Source organism: Pogoniulus pusillus, chromosome 27 (genome assembly GCF_015220805.1).
Source record: "Pogoniulus pusillus isolate bPogPus1 chromosome 27, bPogPus1.pri, whole genome shotgun sequence".
NCBI lineage: Eukaryota > Metazoa > Chordata > Aves > Piciformes > Lybiidae > Pogoniulus > Pogoniulus pusillus.
In genome coordinates this window covers 4,054,144-4,067,313 of record NC_087290.1, presented here as the reverse complement: position 1 = coordinate 4,067,313, position 13,170 = coordinate 4,054,144, and the positions used below count along the sequence as shown (strand labels likewise).

Below are 13,170 nucleotides of genomic sequence, written 5' to 3'. Positions count from 1 at the left end.
TATCCAACCTAAACCTCTCCTGGTATAATCTGAGGCCATTTCCTCTCATCCTATCACTTGTTACTAGGGAGAAGAGACCAAGCCCCACCAGGCTCCAGTCTCCTTTCAGAGATAGCTGTGGAGATCAGGATCTCTCCTCAGCCTCCTTTTCCCCAGGCTGAACAACCTCAGTTCCTTCCATCTGTATTGATCACCTCTGAAACTCTGCCTCGAAAGAAAAAGAAGCTCCTGGAAGGAGAGAAGAAGAAAGCAGCTCCTGGTGAACACATCAGAATTCCTTGCCAAGACAGACTTAGAAAGCAAAAATTACCCCTCACAGCCTGTGAGCAGCCCTGCTGATGTACAAAGCAGAAGAATGAGTGATCCAGCTTGGAAAGCAAGGAGAAAATGCATCTAATTCCATTATCTTACCTCCCTAAACTAGCAACCTAAGTCACATTTCCCTCCACAATCCTCCTTTCTGTACTCACCACCTATTGCTTGTAATCTGCTTTATTGCTTCATGCTTCAGTAGGAATTCATCACCTTTAGTTCAGAATCTCTAGAAATAAAACAAAGAAGTACAGCAGCAGCTTTGTTCTGAGACCTAAAACTACAAAGCAAATCCAGAGCTGCCACTGCTCCCTCTCCACTCCCAGGGACTCACATTTAAGGCACTTAACTCTTGGAGATCAGCATCAAAGATTTTTTTGGCAGCAACTGTTTATTTCTAGGGCAGTTTCAAGGAGTCAGCATGTAAAATTAATTGATACCAAAGTGTGTGTGGGGGGGAAAGTCCAACATAACTGTAGCTTAAACTAGAAGAATAAGATTGAAGCAGATCACAGCAGCAGATCAAGGGAGGATCTCCTCCCACTCTGCCCTAGTGGGACCTCATCTTGAGTAGTGCCTTCAGTTTTGGGCTCCCCAGTTGAAGAGGGACAGGGATCTGCTGGAGAGATTCCAGTGGAGGGCTAGGAGGATGATGAGGGGACTGGAGCACTGCCTGATGAGAAGAGGCTGAAGGACTTGGGGATGCTTAGTCTGGAGAAGAGAAGACTCAGAGGGGATTTAATTGATGTTTATCAATATCTGAGGGTCTGGGATCAGGAGTAGGGGACAGGCTCTGCTCACTGCTCCCTGGGATAGGACAAGCAGCAATGGATGGAAGCTGCAGCACAGGAGGTTCCAGCTCAACACAAGGGGGAACTTCTTTCCTGTAAGGGTCCCAGAGGACTGGAACAGGCTCCTCAGAGAGGTTGTGGAGTCTCCTTCTGTGAAGCCTTTCAAGGCCTGTCTGGATGTGTTCCTCTGTGATCTGTGCTAGATTGTGTGGTCCTGCTCTGGCAGGAGGGTTAGAGTCAATGATCTCCTTGGGTTCCTTCCAACCCCTAACATCCTGTGATCAATAAAAACCCCTTTTCAAGCCTGCAGTAGAGCAGACCACACAGCCTAATGGTATTTCATTTCCTGGGGAAACTGAGTGTGTTTAACACCACCCAGCAGGACCTTGAGCAGTGCTCCCACCCAGGCCTGTGCTGAAGAGGCATCCCAACCCAAAGCCAGGCTCCAAGCTGAGCAGAAAGTGAACTAGTAGAACTCTAAAGATAAAAACAAAGATCTTCAGCAATGCTCCAAGCTTGTGCCCAGATCCCACTGACTTTGAAAAGGACTTAAACCAGAAGCCTGACAGGAGATGCTCTTATGAAGGCTCCTAAATATAGGCAAGGTCAAGACCTTTTCTACAGAAGCATCTTCCACTGAAGCAGGGCAGCAGTCCCGTGGGGGAGAGCAGCAGCTGCTGCAGCAGCAGGGACTTGCCATGCAGGCACTGAGTGACAAACACTTTGCCCAGCTCCAGCTGCTCCTCTTCAGCACAAAGTGAGGATGAGGCCAGCAGCTGACCTGCTCAGCCACTTTGGCTCCATCCCATCTGCAAAACAGCCCCATCAGAGGTGCAAAGTGCAGGAGAATCACTGCTTTGAGCTGACCACAGAAGTGACTTCCCTTCTGGCTGAGTAAGCAACCTGATCCAGCTGCAGATGTCCCTGCTTGCTGCAGGGGGCTGGACAAGATGACCTTTAAGGGCCCCTTCTTACCTGGAGAGGAAGAAACATTACCAGTTCACTCTTAAGCCAGTTTCTAACATACAGTGTCCAGCAGGGCTAGAGAGGTTCTTCTCCCCCTCCACTCTGCCTTGTTGAGACCACACCTGGAATACTGTGTTCAGTTTTGGGCTCCCCAGTTCAAGAGGGACAGAGACCTGCTGGAGAGAGTCCAGCAGAGAGCCACCAGGACGAGTGTGGGACTTGGCTCTCAGTCTCTCTTGACAGGGGAGATGCTCCTGGGGCTGTTTGGTCTGGAGAAGAGAAGGCTGAGAGATCTGGTCCATGTATATCAATATCTGAGGGGTGGGTGGCAAGTGGAGGGGACCAAGCTCTTTTCAGTGGTGCACAGGAATAAAACAAGGAGCAATGGATACTAACTGAAACAGAGAAGGTTTCACCTCAACATGAGGAGAAACATCTTGACAGTGAAGGTGACAGAGCCCTAGAGCAGGCTGCTCAGAGAGGCTGTGGAGTTTCCTTCTCCTGAGACATTCCAAACCCACTTGGGTGCATTCCTGTGCCAACTACCCTGGGTGATCCTGCTTGGCAGGGGGGTTGGACTGGATGATCTCTGGAGGTCCCTTCCAACCTCTGAGCTTCTGTGATTCTGAACAGAGACCACAGCCTTTGGTAGGAAAGCTGCTGAGCAAACCCTGGACAGAGAAAAAAAGGTCTCAAGCAGCACCAGGGAGGGTTTAGGTTTGAGTATCAGAGAAAGCTTCTTCACTGAAATGGTTCTCAAGGACTGGCAGAGGCTGCCCAAGGAGGTGGCTGAATCCCCATCCCTGGAGGTGTTTACAGAAGACAGAGACATGGTGCTGAGGGCCATGGGTTAGCACCAGCCCAGCCCAGCCATCACCACATCCCCATCAACCCCATTTTCTGATTTGCAGTACTCTTGCCTTCATCATCCATTCCCCATCCCAGAGGAGAAAATAAACCAGTCTTGCAGACACTTTCTCAACTCATCTCCCCTGCCAGGTCAAATGAAGAGATTCAGTAAGCCAAACAAATGCTTCTTATCTGAATCATCATGCTAGAACCATTGCTAATCAGTTGGAGAATGGAGAAATCCAGCAGCTAATGCAGTTAGCAGCAGGAACTATTATGCAACGCTCTGCACAATCCCCATCTATGGCTCTTGGCCCAGATACTTCCACTTCACAGCCTTAAACCAAAACATGCTCTAAATTGAAATGCAGCCACAAGGTTCCTTTGCTTAGCTGCCACAAGCAGCATGTCAGGCTCACTTTTTCCTTTCTGAAGAGCTGGCATAGAAAACACACACAAGCTCTAGTCTTCTGGAGATGAGAGAATCAAGCAGGTTAGAAGAGAGCTCCAAGCTCATCCACTCCAACCTAGCACCCAGCCCTGGCCAATCAACCAGACCATGGCACTAAGTGCCCCAGCCAGGCTTGGCTTCAACACCTCCAGCCACGGCCACTCCACCACCTCCCTGGGCAGCCCATTCCAATGCCAATCTCTCTCTGACAACAACTTCCTCCTAACATCCAGCCTAGACCTGCCCTGGCACAGCTTGAGGCTGTGTCCCCTTCTTCTGTTGCTGCTTGCCTGGCAGCAGAGCCCAACCCCACCTGGCTACAGCCTCCCTGCAGGCAGCTGCAGACAGCAATGAGCTCTGCCCTGAGCCTCCTCTGCTGCAGGCTGCGCCCCCCCAGCTCCCTCAGCCTCTCCTCACAGGGCTCTGCTCCAGGCCTCTCCCCAGCCTTGCTGCCCTTCTCCAAACACCTTCCAGCAGCTCAACATCTCTCTTGAACTGAGGAGCCCAGAACTGGCCACAGCACTCCAGGGTTGGCCTGAGCAGTGCTGAGCACAGGGGCAGAAGAACCTCCCTTGTCCTGCTGCCCACACTGCTCCTGAGCCAGCCCAGGATGCCATTGGCTCTGCTGCCCACCTGGGCACACTGCTGCCTCATCTTCAGCTACTATCTACCAGCACCACCAGATCCCTGCTCTCCAGCCACTCTGTCCCCAGAGTGTCCCCTCCACAGCTTGACTGTGGAGTGTGCTTATGAACACTTCCCCTCCCCTTTTCTTGCCTGCAAGCAAACCAAGAGGTATCAAAACAGGCAGAAGAATGAAAGAAGATTTCACTCCCTCTGCAGCCAAGAATCTCGCTGAAGGCTCCTTGAGCTTCCTGCTGGCTGCAAGCTAAGCTGGAAGGAGATGATGGATTTCAGAGACAATAACTCAATACTAAACACTGTACCTTTGTACCATTGCTCATGCTGCATTTCCAAAGGCTTACACCAGAAGCCTCGTTAGCAAAAGCATCAAAACAAGCACACAGCTGGTGCAGAGCAGTTACTGTGCAGCAGAGTCAAATCCTTCTGAATTGATAGTGGCAAAATTGATTACTGATTCCAACATCTGCTGCAACTCTTACATTTAAATTCTCCTTAAGCTCAGAAACACCAAACCTGGGCTCACCAACCCAACTCCCTTCCCCCAGGAGCAACAATCTGCGCATAAATCCAAACACTTTTCCATCAGAGCAATTGTTACTCTTAAACATTGGGCCCTGCAGCACTAAAACGTGCTCAAGGTGTACCTCACTGTGTTTACAGCACGTTTGTAACAGCAGAGAGGCCAAGGGGAACTTGGAAGGAAGGAGCAGACTGGAGGAAAAACAAACCTGTAAGCCTAAAGTAAACAGCACCAGCTGCAAGCCTGAAAGCGTTTGGAGAGGCAAGCTGCTGCCTTCAGCAGGCAGAAGTGGCAGAGGAGCTACCTGTAGGCAGTGTGGAAATGCAGCCCTGGAAGGTGGCAATTGGAGATGTTCTTGTGTTTGATGCTTCTCCCTGGACAAAGCATCTCTAGCACCTTACAGAACTGGTTTGCTTGGAAAAGACCTCTAAGACCGAATCCAACCTTCAACCCAACCCCACCATGGCCTCAAGTGCCAAGGTCACAGCTTTCTTGAACACTTCCAGGGATGGGGACTCCACCACCACCCTGGGCAGGCTGTGCCAATCCCTGACCACTCTTTCAATCAAGACATTATTCCTAATCTCCAACCTAAAGCTCCCCAGCACATTTTTAGGCCATTTTCTCTCATTCCACCAGGATGCTGTGGAGATATCTGCCTCCAGCCTCCTTGCAGAGAGCTGCAGAGAGCAATGAAGTCTCCCCTCAGCCTCCTCTTCTCCAGACTGAACAACTCCAGTTCTCTCAGCTGCCCCTCCCCAGCTTTCTTGCTCTTGTATCAGAGAGCATGGAGCCACAGGCACCAAACCACAGAATCAACCAGGTTGGAAAGACCTCTAAGACCTCCAACCTATCACCTAACACCTTCTAATTAACTAACCCATGGCACTGAGTGCCTCATTCAGCCTCCTTTTAAACACCTCCATGGATGGGGACTCCACCACCTCCCTGGGCAGCCCATTCCAATGCCAATCACTCTCTCTGACAATAACTTCCTAACAACATCCAGCCTAGACCTACCCTGGCACAGCTCCAGGCTGTGTCCCCTTCTTCTGTCCCTGCTTGCCTGGCAGCAGAGCCCAACCCCCACCTGGCTGCAGCCTCCCTTCAAGTAGTTGTAGACAGCAATGAGCTCTGCCCTGAGCCTCCTCTGCTGCAGGCTGCACCCCCCCAGCTCCCTCAGCCTCTCCTCACAGGGCTGTGCTCCAGGCCCCTCCCCAGCCTTGCTGCCCTTCTCCAAACACCTTCCAGCACCTCAACATCTCTCTTGAACTGAGGAGCCCAGAACTGGACACAGCACTCAAGGTGTGGCCTGAGCAGTGCTGAGTACACACTGCCAGATAAGGGAGGTCCCAGGCCACGCAGGACTAAGAACATTCCCCATGCCCTTTTTGAGCCTGTTTTTAATGAAGAGGAACACAAAAGAAACACCAAAGCATTTCCTACACCTCACCCAGAGAGTCATGACCTTGTTTCTCTGTGAAATCTTCATTCCCTTGCAGTAAAAATAGACTGAGGGCAAGAATTCACCCAAGATCTAAAGCAGGAGCTGTGTATGATGTCTAAAGACACAGGTCTAGTTGACCTTTACAAAGTGCCAGTGAGCTGTTTCTCTTGGTTTTGGTGACCCTCCTGGAAGGACAGGAAGGATAATGCTCTGCTTCATCATCAGTCCCTGCAGTGCCCCAACAGCTATTAACCTGAAGGGCTTTCTCCTAGTTTGTGTGGCTCCAATCCATCCAAGAGAAGGCTGGCACCTCTCCTCTCAAAGTTACAGCAGCTCAGCAGTGCCTGCTTGGTGTCTGGAAGCACAGCAAGAACCAAGGGACACTGTAATGAGCAGCTTGGATAGGACTTATCATGATTCAATCAAGAAGATAACAGACAGAAGAGGTGACACCACAGCAAGGCTGCTCCTGGGAGCATGAGAGTGACACCAGGGCCCATGAACATCCATGGGCCAGCAGCCACTTGCCTCAAGAGTTGGCTCAGCCTCTCAACAGGTGGACAAAAGCAAGCTCAGAGAATCTCTTTCCCAGAGAGCTACTTCAAATCCTACCTGGAAGGGTTGAAAAGAGGCAGAGATGTGCTGCTGAGGAACACATTTTAGCACCACCTTGGTGGAGTTAGAGAATGGTTGGACTCAGTGAGGTGGGGGTCGGTGTCTTCTCCCTAGCATCAGCTCACAGAACAAAAGGAAACAGCCTGAAACAAGTACCAAGGGACACTGTAGTGAGCAGCTTGGATAGGACCTATCATGATTCAGACAAGAAGATAACAGACAGAAGAGGTGACACCACAGCAAAGCTGCTCCTCAGAGCACGGGAGCGACACCAGAGCCCATGAACATCCATGGGCCAGCAGCCACTTGCCTCAAGAGTTGGCTCAGCCTCTCAACAGGTGAACAAAAGCATGCTCAGAGATTCTCTTTCCCAGAGAGCTAGTTCAAATCCTACCTGGAAGGGTTGAAAAGAGGCAGAGATGTGCTGCTGAGGAGCACATTTTAGCACCACCTTGGTGGAGTTAGAGAATGGTTGGACTCGGTGAGGTGGGGGTTGGTGTCTTCTCCCTAGCATCAGCTGAGAGAACAAAAGGAAACAGCCTGAAACAAGTACCAAGGGACACTGCAGTGAGCAGCTTGGATAGGACCTATCATGATTCAGACAAGAAGATAACAGACAGAAGAGGTGACACCACAGCAAAGCTGCTCCTCAGAGCACGGGAGCAACACCAGAGCCCATGAACATCCATGGGCCAGCAGCCACTTGCCTCAAGAGTTGGCTCAGCCTCTCAACAGGTGGACAAAAGCATGCTCAGAGATTCTCTTTCCCAGAGAGCTAGTTCAAATCCTACCTGGAAGGGTTTAAAAGAGGCAGAGATGTGCTGCTGAGGAACACATTTTAGCACCACCTTGGTGGAGTTAGAGAATGGTTGGACTCGGTGAGGTGGGGGTTGGTGTCTTCTCCCTAGCATCAGCTGACAGAACAAAGGAAACAGCCTGAAACAAGTACCAAGGGACACTGCAGTGAACAGCTTGGATAGGACTTATCATGATTCAGACAAGAAGATAACAGACAGAAGAGGTGACACCACAGCAAGGTTGCTCCTAGGAGCACGGGAGTGACACCAGGGCCCATGAACATCCATGGGCCAGCAGCCACTTGCCTCAAGAGTTGGCTCAGCCTCTCAACAGGTGGACAAAAGCATGCTCAGAGATGTTTTCTCTCAAATAGCTGGTTCAATCCCTACCTGGAAGGGTTCAAAAGAGGCTGAGGGACATGGTTTAGCACCACCTTGGTGGAGTTAGAGAACGGTTGGACTCGGTGAGGTGGGGGTTGGTGTCTTCTCCCTAACATCAGGTGACAGAACAAAAGGAAATGGCCTAAAACTGTGCCAGGGAGGTTTAGGATATGTTTCTTCCCTGAGAGTGGTCAGGCACTGGAACAGGCTGCCCAGGGAGGTGGTGGAGTCACCATCTCTGGAGGTGTTCGAGAAAGGTGTGGACTTGAGGACACAGTTTAATGGCTATGGTGGTGCCAGGTTGACAACTGGACTCAATGATCTTGGAGGGCAGCTGAATATGAGCCAGCAGTGTGCCCAGGTGGCCAAGCAGGCCAATGGCAGCCTGGCTGAGATTAAAAATGCTGTGGCCAGCAGGAGCAGGGAGGTGATTGTCCCCTTGGACTCAGTTTTGGGGAGGCCACACCTTGAGAGTTATGTTCAGTTTTGGGCACTGCAATACAAGAGAGCTGTGGAGGTGCTGGAGCAGGTCCAGAAGAGGGCAACAAAGCTGTGAAGGGCCTGGAGAATAAATCTGATGAAGGATGAGTGAGGGAGCTGGTGATGGTTAGTGTGAAACAGAGGAGGCTGAGAGCAGACCTCATTGCTGTCTACAGCTACCTGAAGGGACATTGTGCAGAGGCTGCTGCTGGGCTCTGCTCACAGGTAGTTGGAGACAGAACAAAGGGGAATGGCCTCAAGCTGAGGCTGAGGAGGTTTGGATTGGATATTAGGACAAAGCTTTTCACAGAGACAGTGGTCAGGGACTGGAATGAGCTGCCCAGGAGGTGGTGGAGTCACCCAGCCCAGCTGTGTTTAAAGGTGGTTTGGATGTGGTGCCTGGGGATATAATTTGAGATGAATCCTGTAGAACAGGGTTCTAGGTTGGACTTGGTGATCCTGAGGGGCTTTGCAGCCTGGATGTTTCTGTGATTCTGTGTTGCCATGCAATGCAAAAGCACACAGGGAACATATTCTGCTGCTGTATCCAGCACCAGCTCATCTCCAGTTACATTTCAGAGTGCTTGGGTAGAAATCCATAAGCACTTCACCCACACTGGGTCACTCCTTCCCCACTTCATTTGTCAGCTGCTCAGTGGGGGATTCCCATTTGTCTCAGTCAACATCCCTTAGCACTTAGGAAAAACACTTGGTGATTTATGGGGGACAACCAGAACAAGACTTGCCAAAGTTTCTCAACTTATAGAACCTTGTTAACACAGAGAGAAACAGAGCACAAAGTCAAAACACCAATGGATCACATCCTGACTGCTGCTGGAGGGGAGCTCACAGAAGATCAGCTCCTTACGCCCCTGCAGGTTTGGGTGAGGCTGTTTGTGATCAGAAGGCTGAGAGCCTTGGGGCTGCTGAGCCTGGAGAAGAGCTGCCTAAGAGGGGATCTGAACAATGATCAGCAAGAACTAAAGAGAGGGGGTCACGAAGATGGGGCTGGGTTCTTCTCAGTGACAGCATGAGGGGCAACAGGCACAAATTGGTGCCTGGGAGGTTCCATCTAAAGATGAAGGGAAAATTCTTTGGTGTGAGGGTGCTGAAGCAGGCTGCCCAGACAGTTTGTGGAGTCTCCTTCTCTGGAGACATTCCAAACCCCTCTGGACATTGTGATCTTGGGCAAGTTGCTGTGGGTGCCCTGCTTTAGCAGGCTGGTCGAAGAGCCAATGGCATCCTGGGCTGGCTCAGGAGCAGTGTGGGCAGCAGGACAAGGGAGGTTCTTCTGCCCCTGTGCTCAGCACTGCTCAGGCCACACCATGAGTGCTGTGTCCAGTTCTGGGCTCCTCCATTCAAGAGAGATGTTGAGGTGCTGGAAGGTGTTTGGAGCAGGGCAGCAGGGCTGGGGAGGGGCCTGGAGCACAGCCCTGTGAGGAGAGGCTGAGGGAGCTGGGGGTGTGCAGCCTGCAGCAGAGGAGGCTCAGGGCAGAGCTCATTGCTGCCTGCAGCTGCCTGCAGGGAGGCTGTAGCCAGGTGGGGTTGGGCTCTTCTGCCAGGCACCCAGTGACAGAAGAAGGGGACACAGCCTCAAGCTGTGTCAGGGTAGATTCAGGCTGGGCATTAGGAAGAAGTTCTTCCCAACAAGAGTGATTGGCATTGGAATGGGCTGCCCAGGGAGGTGGTGGAGTCTGTGTGGCTGGAGGTGTTGAAGCAGAGCCTGGTTGGGGCACTTAGTGCCATGGTCTGGTTGGTTGAGTAGGGCTGGGTGCTAGGCTGGAGTGGCTGAGCTTGGAGCTCTCTTCCAACCTCCTTGATTCTATGATTCTATGCTATGACCTCCAGAGGTCCCTTCCACCCCCTTCCATGCTGGACTTTGGGAATTCCTACTTCTAACAAGGATCAGTCTACTTTATATTGGCAGGAAAGAGCAGTCACATCTCACCTAAGACCACCTCCTCTCCTCCTCCTTTCTCCTACACTGTTTGGATTATCAACACTGCACAACAGGACCTGTCTCCAGCTACCCATCCCTGCAGCACCAGCAGAGACACAGGCAAGCAGAGCAACTGTGCAGGGCTGCCAAACACCAGAAGGATGAGCACATCAAGGCACAATTTATGGTTTTCAACTCTCCCTTTGCCCACTTTTAGAGTCTGCAGAGATGGAAGCTGCCCATGGTCCTTCCTGGCAGTGAGTCACAGCTGCAGTGCCAGCTTGCCTCAGTCTCTGGAGAGCTGAGGAAACCTGGCTGCTCTGACAGGCACTGTGTTAAAAATGGGACCTGTGTTCTGCTTCCAGACACATTAGCATCACTTTCCCCACACAATGCATCAGCACTTCCCCACCTAGCCAGGAAGAGGAGCTGTATTGCTCAGGACACAGCAGATGCATTGGCTTCCAGAACCTTCCACCCATCATAGCCAACAGAATGGTGCTGGATAGGAAGAAATTGTTTACACTGAGGCTGGTGAGAAACTGGAACAGGTTTCCCAGGGGGATCATGAATGCCCTCTCCCTGAAGGTTTTCAAAGCCAGCTTGGATGAGGCCCTGAGCAACCTGGGCTGGTGAGAGGTGTCCCTGCCCATGGTCTGGACATGCTGGAACAGATCCAAGAACAGGGTCATGAGGACGATCAGAGGGATGGAGCTGCTCTGCTATGGAGACAGACTCTGAGCTGAAGCTGTTTAGTCTGGAAAGGAAGAGGCTCTGAGAAGACCTTCTTATGGCCTTCCAGTATCTGAAGGGGGCTACTGGAAAGCTGGGGAGGGACTTTCTAGGCTGTCAGGTAGTGACAGGACTGGGGGGAATGGAGCAAAACTGGAAGTGGGGAGATTCAGACTGAATGCTAGGAAGAAGTGGTGAGACCCTGGAATAGGTTGTCCAGGGAGGTGGTGGAAACCTCATCCCTAGAAGTGTTTAAGGCCAGGCTGGATGTGGCCGTGAGCAACCTAATCTAGTGCAAGGTGTCCCTGCCCATGGCAGGGGGGTTGGAACTGGGTTATCCTGAAGGCCCTCCCAACTCAAGCCATTCTGTGAATCTATGACCATCACACTGAACACCAAGCAAGGTGCTCAGTGGAAAACAGAAAGGTGCTTCTGCTCAAGGGCAGTTCAAGAGAATTTTTGGGTAGCAGAATCACACACAAGATTAGAGTCACAGAATTGCTTTGGTTGGAAAAGACCTCAAAGATCACCAAGTCCAACCACTGACCTAACACCTCTGTGGCCATTAATCATGTCCCCAAGTGCCATGTTCCTGAACATCTCCAAGGATGGTGACTCCACCACGTCTCTGGGCAGCCTCTTTCAGCATTAAGAGCCAAAGCTAACCAAGAGAAGCTTCTCCATGAGTTCTTGCTGTCCTCCACATGTGATGATGCAAGCAAGGGCTGCTAGAATAAAGCATTACCAATCACAGCAACTATTACTGGGCTCTTGTGTTTGCACTTCTTCAAGGACCCTTCAAAGTGCAGTGGCTTGGAGGAGAAAATGCACCTGCTCAGTTGAGCTGCTTTTTCCCCCTCCTCTCCTCTTCACCTTGACCAGAGTATTTTTAGCTGCATGGACACACTTGCCAATACTTTCACCTTCAGCTCTTTGCAAGCAAGTTCCTGACAACACACAGCAAAGAAGGAAGGACAGGATCTGGGGTGTGCTAAGAAGAGCGTGGCCAGCAGGTCAATAGAGGTTCTCCTCCCCTTCTATGCTGCCCTGCTGAGGCCACATCTGGAGTCCAATTCTGGGTTCCTCAGTCCAAGAGAGAAAGATATACTAGAGAGTATCAAACTGAGGCTGCAAGGTCCCAGTTGCAGAGGGACCAGAACATGTCTGTAAGGAAAGGCTGAAGGTCTGGGGCTGTTCAGTTGTCTCACATGGACACAAAGCATCACAAACCACTGACAGAGTCAATGGTCCACTGGCTACTGTGTTGAGTTTACTGTTGATGATCAGAGGGCTGGAGAACCACTCCTGTGGAGACAGGCTGGGAGAGGTGGGGTTGGTTCAGCCTGGAGAAGAAAAGGCTCCAGGTAGACCTCAGAGGAGCCTTCCAGTAGAATCACAGAATCAAGCAGATTGGAAGAGAGCTCCAAGCTCAGCCAGCCCAACCTAGCACCCAGCCCCAACCAACCAACCAGACCATGGCACTAAGTGCCCCAACCAGGCTTGGCTTCAACACCTCCAGCCACACAGACTCCACCACCTCCCTGGGCAGCCCATTCCAATGCCAATCACTCTCTTTGACAACAACTTCCACCTAACATCCAGCCTAGACCTCCCTTGGCACAGCTCCAGGCTCTGTCCCCATCTTTGGATGCTGCTTGCCTGGCAGCAGAGCCCAACCCCACCTGGCTACAGCCTCCCTGCAGGCAGCTGCAGGCAGCAATGAGCTCTGCCCTGAGCCTCCTCTTCTGCAGGCTGCACATCCCCAGCTCCCTCAGCCTCTCCTCACAGGGCTGTGCTCCAGTCTCCTCCTCAGCCTTGCTGCCCTTCTCTGGACACCTTCCAGCACCTCAACATCTCTCTTGAATTGAGCAGCCCATAACTGGTCACAGCACTCAAGGTGTGACCTGAGCAGTGCTGAATCCAGGGGCAGAATAACCTCTCCGTTCCTACTGGATCTATTTGCCTCTCCAGAATCTTACATTCATGGCAGAGTTCACACACTTTCTGCTCTCCTTTTGTCACCACAATTCTTCCCACATGGAAAACTGATCAAATTTCCTAGACTCAAAGAATCATGGAATGGGAGGGACTGGGATTTTGCTGGGCATTAGACACTTTCATGTTCAAAACACGTGAAGATGCTCCCAACACATCCTGAACCCACTCCAGAATCCATCTTGAGCCTACTCAGCTATTGTGCTGAGTAGGTGAGGTAGAGAAGAAGATTCCAAAGGTCATGCCAGAA

At 51.4% G+C, this 13,170-nt stretch overlaps 1 protein-coding gene across 8 annotated transcripts in view; it reads right to left on the bottom strand.

The window, feature by feature from the left end:
- Window positions 1-13,170, bottom strand: part of LOC135187429 (S-adenosyl-L-methionine-dependent tRNA 4-demethylwyosine synthase TYW1-like) — a 138,898-nt gene that overhangs the window by 49,801 nt on the left and 75,927 nt on the right. The gene's annotated exons all lie outside the window — the stretch shown is intronic.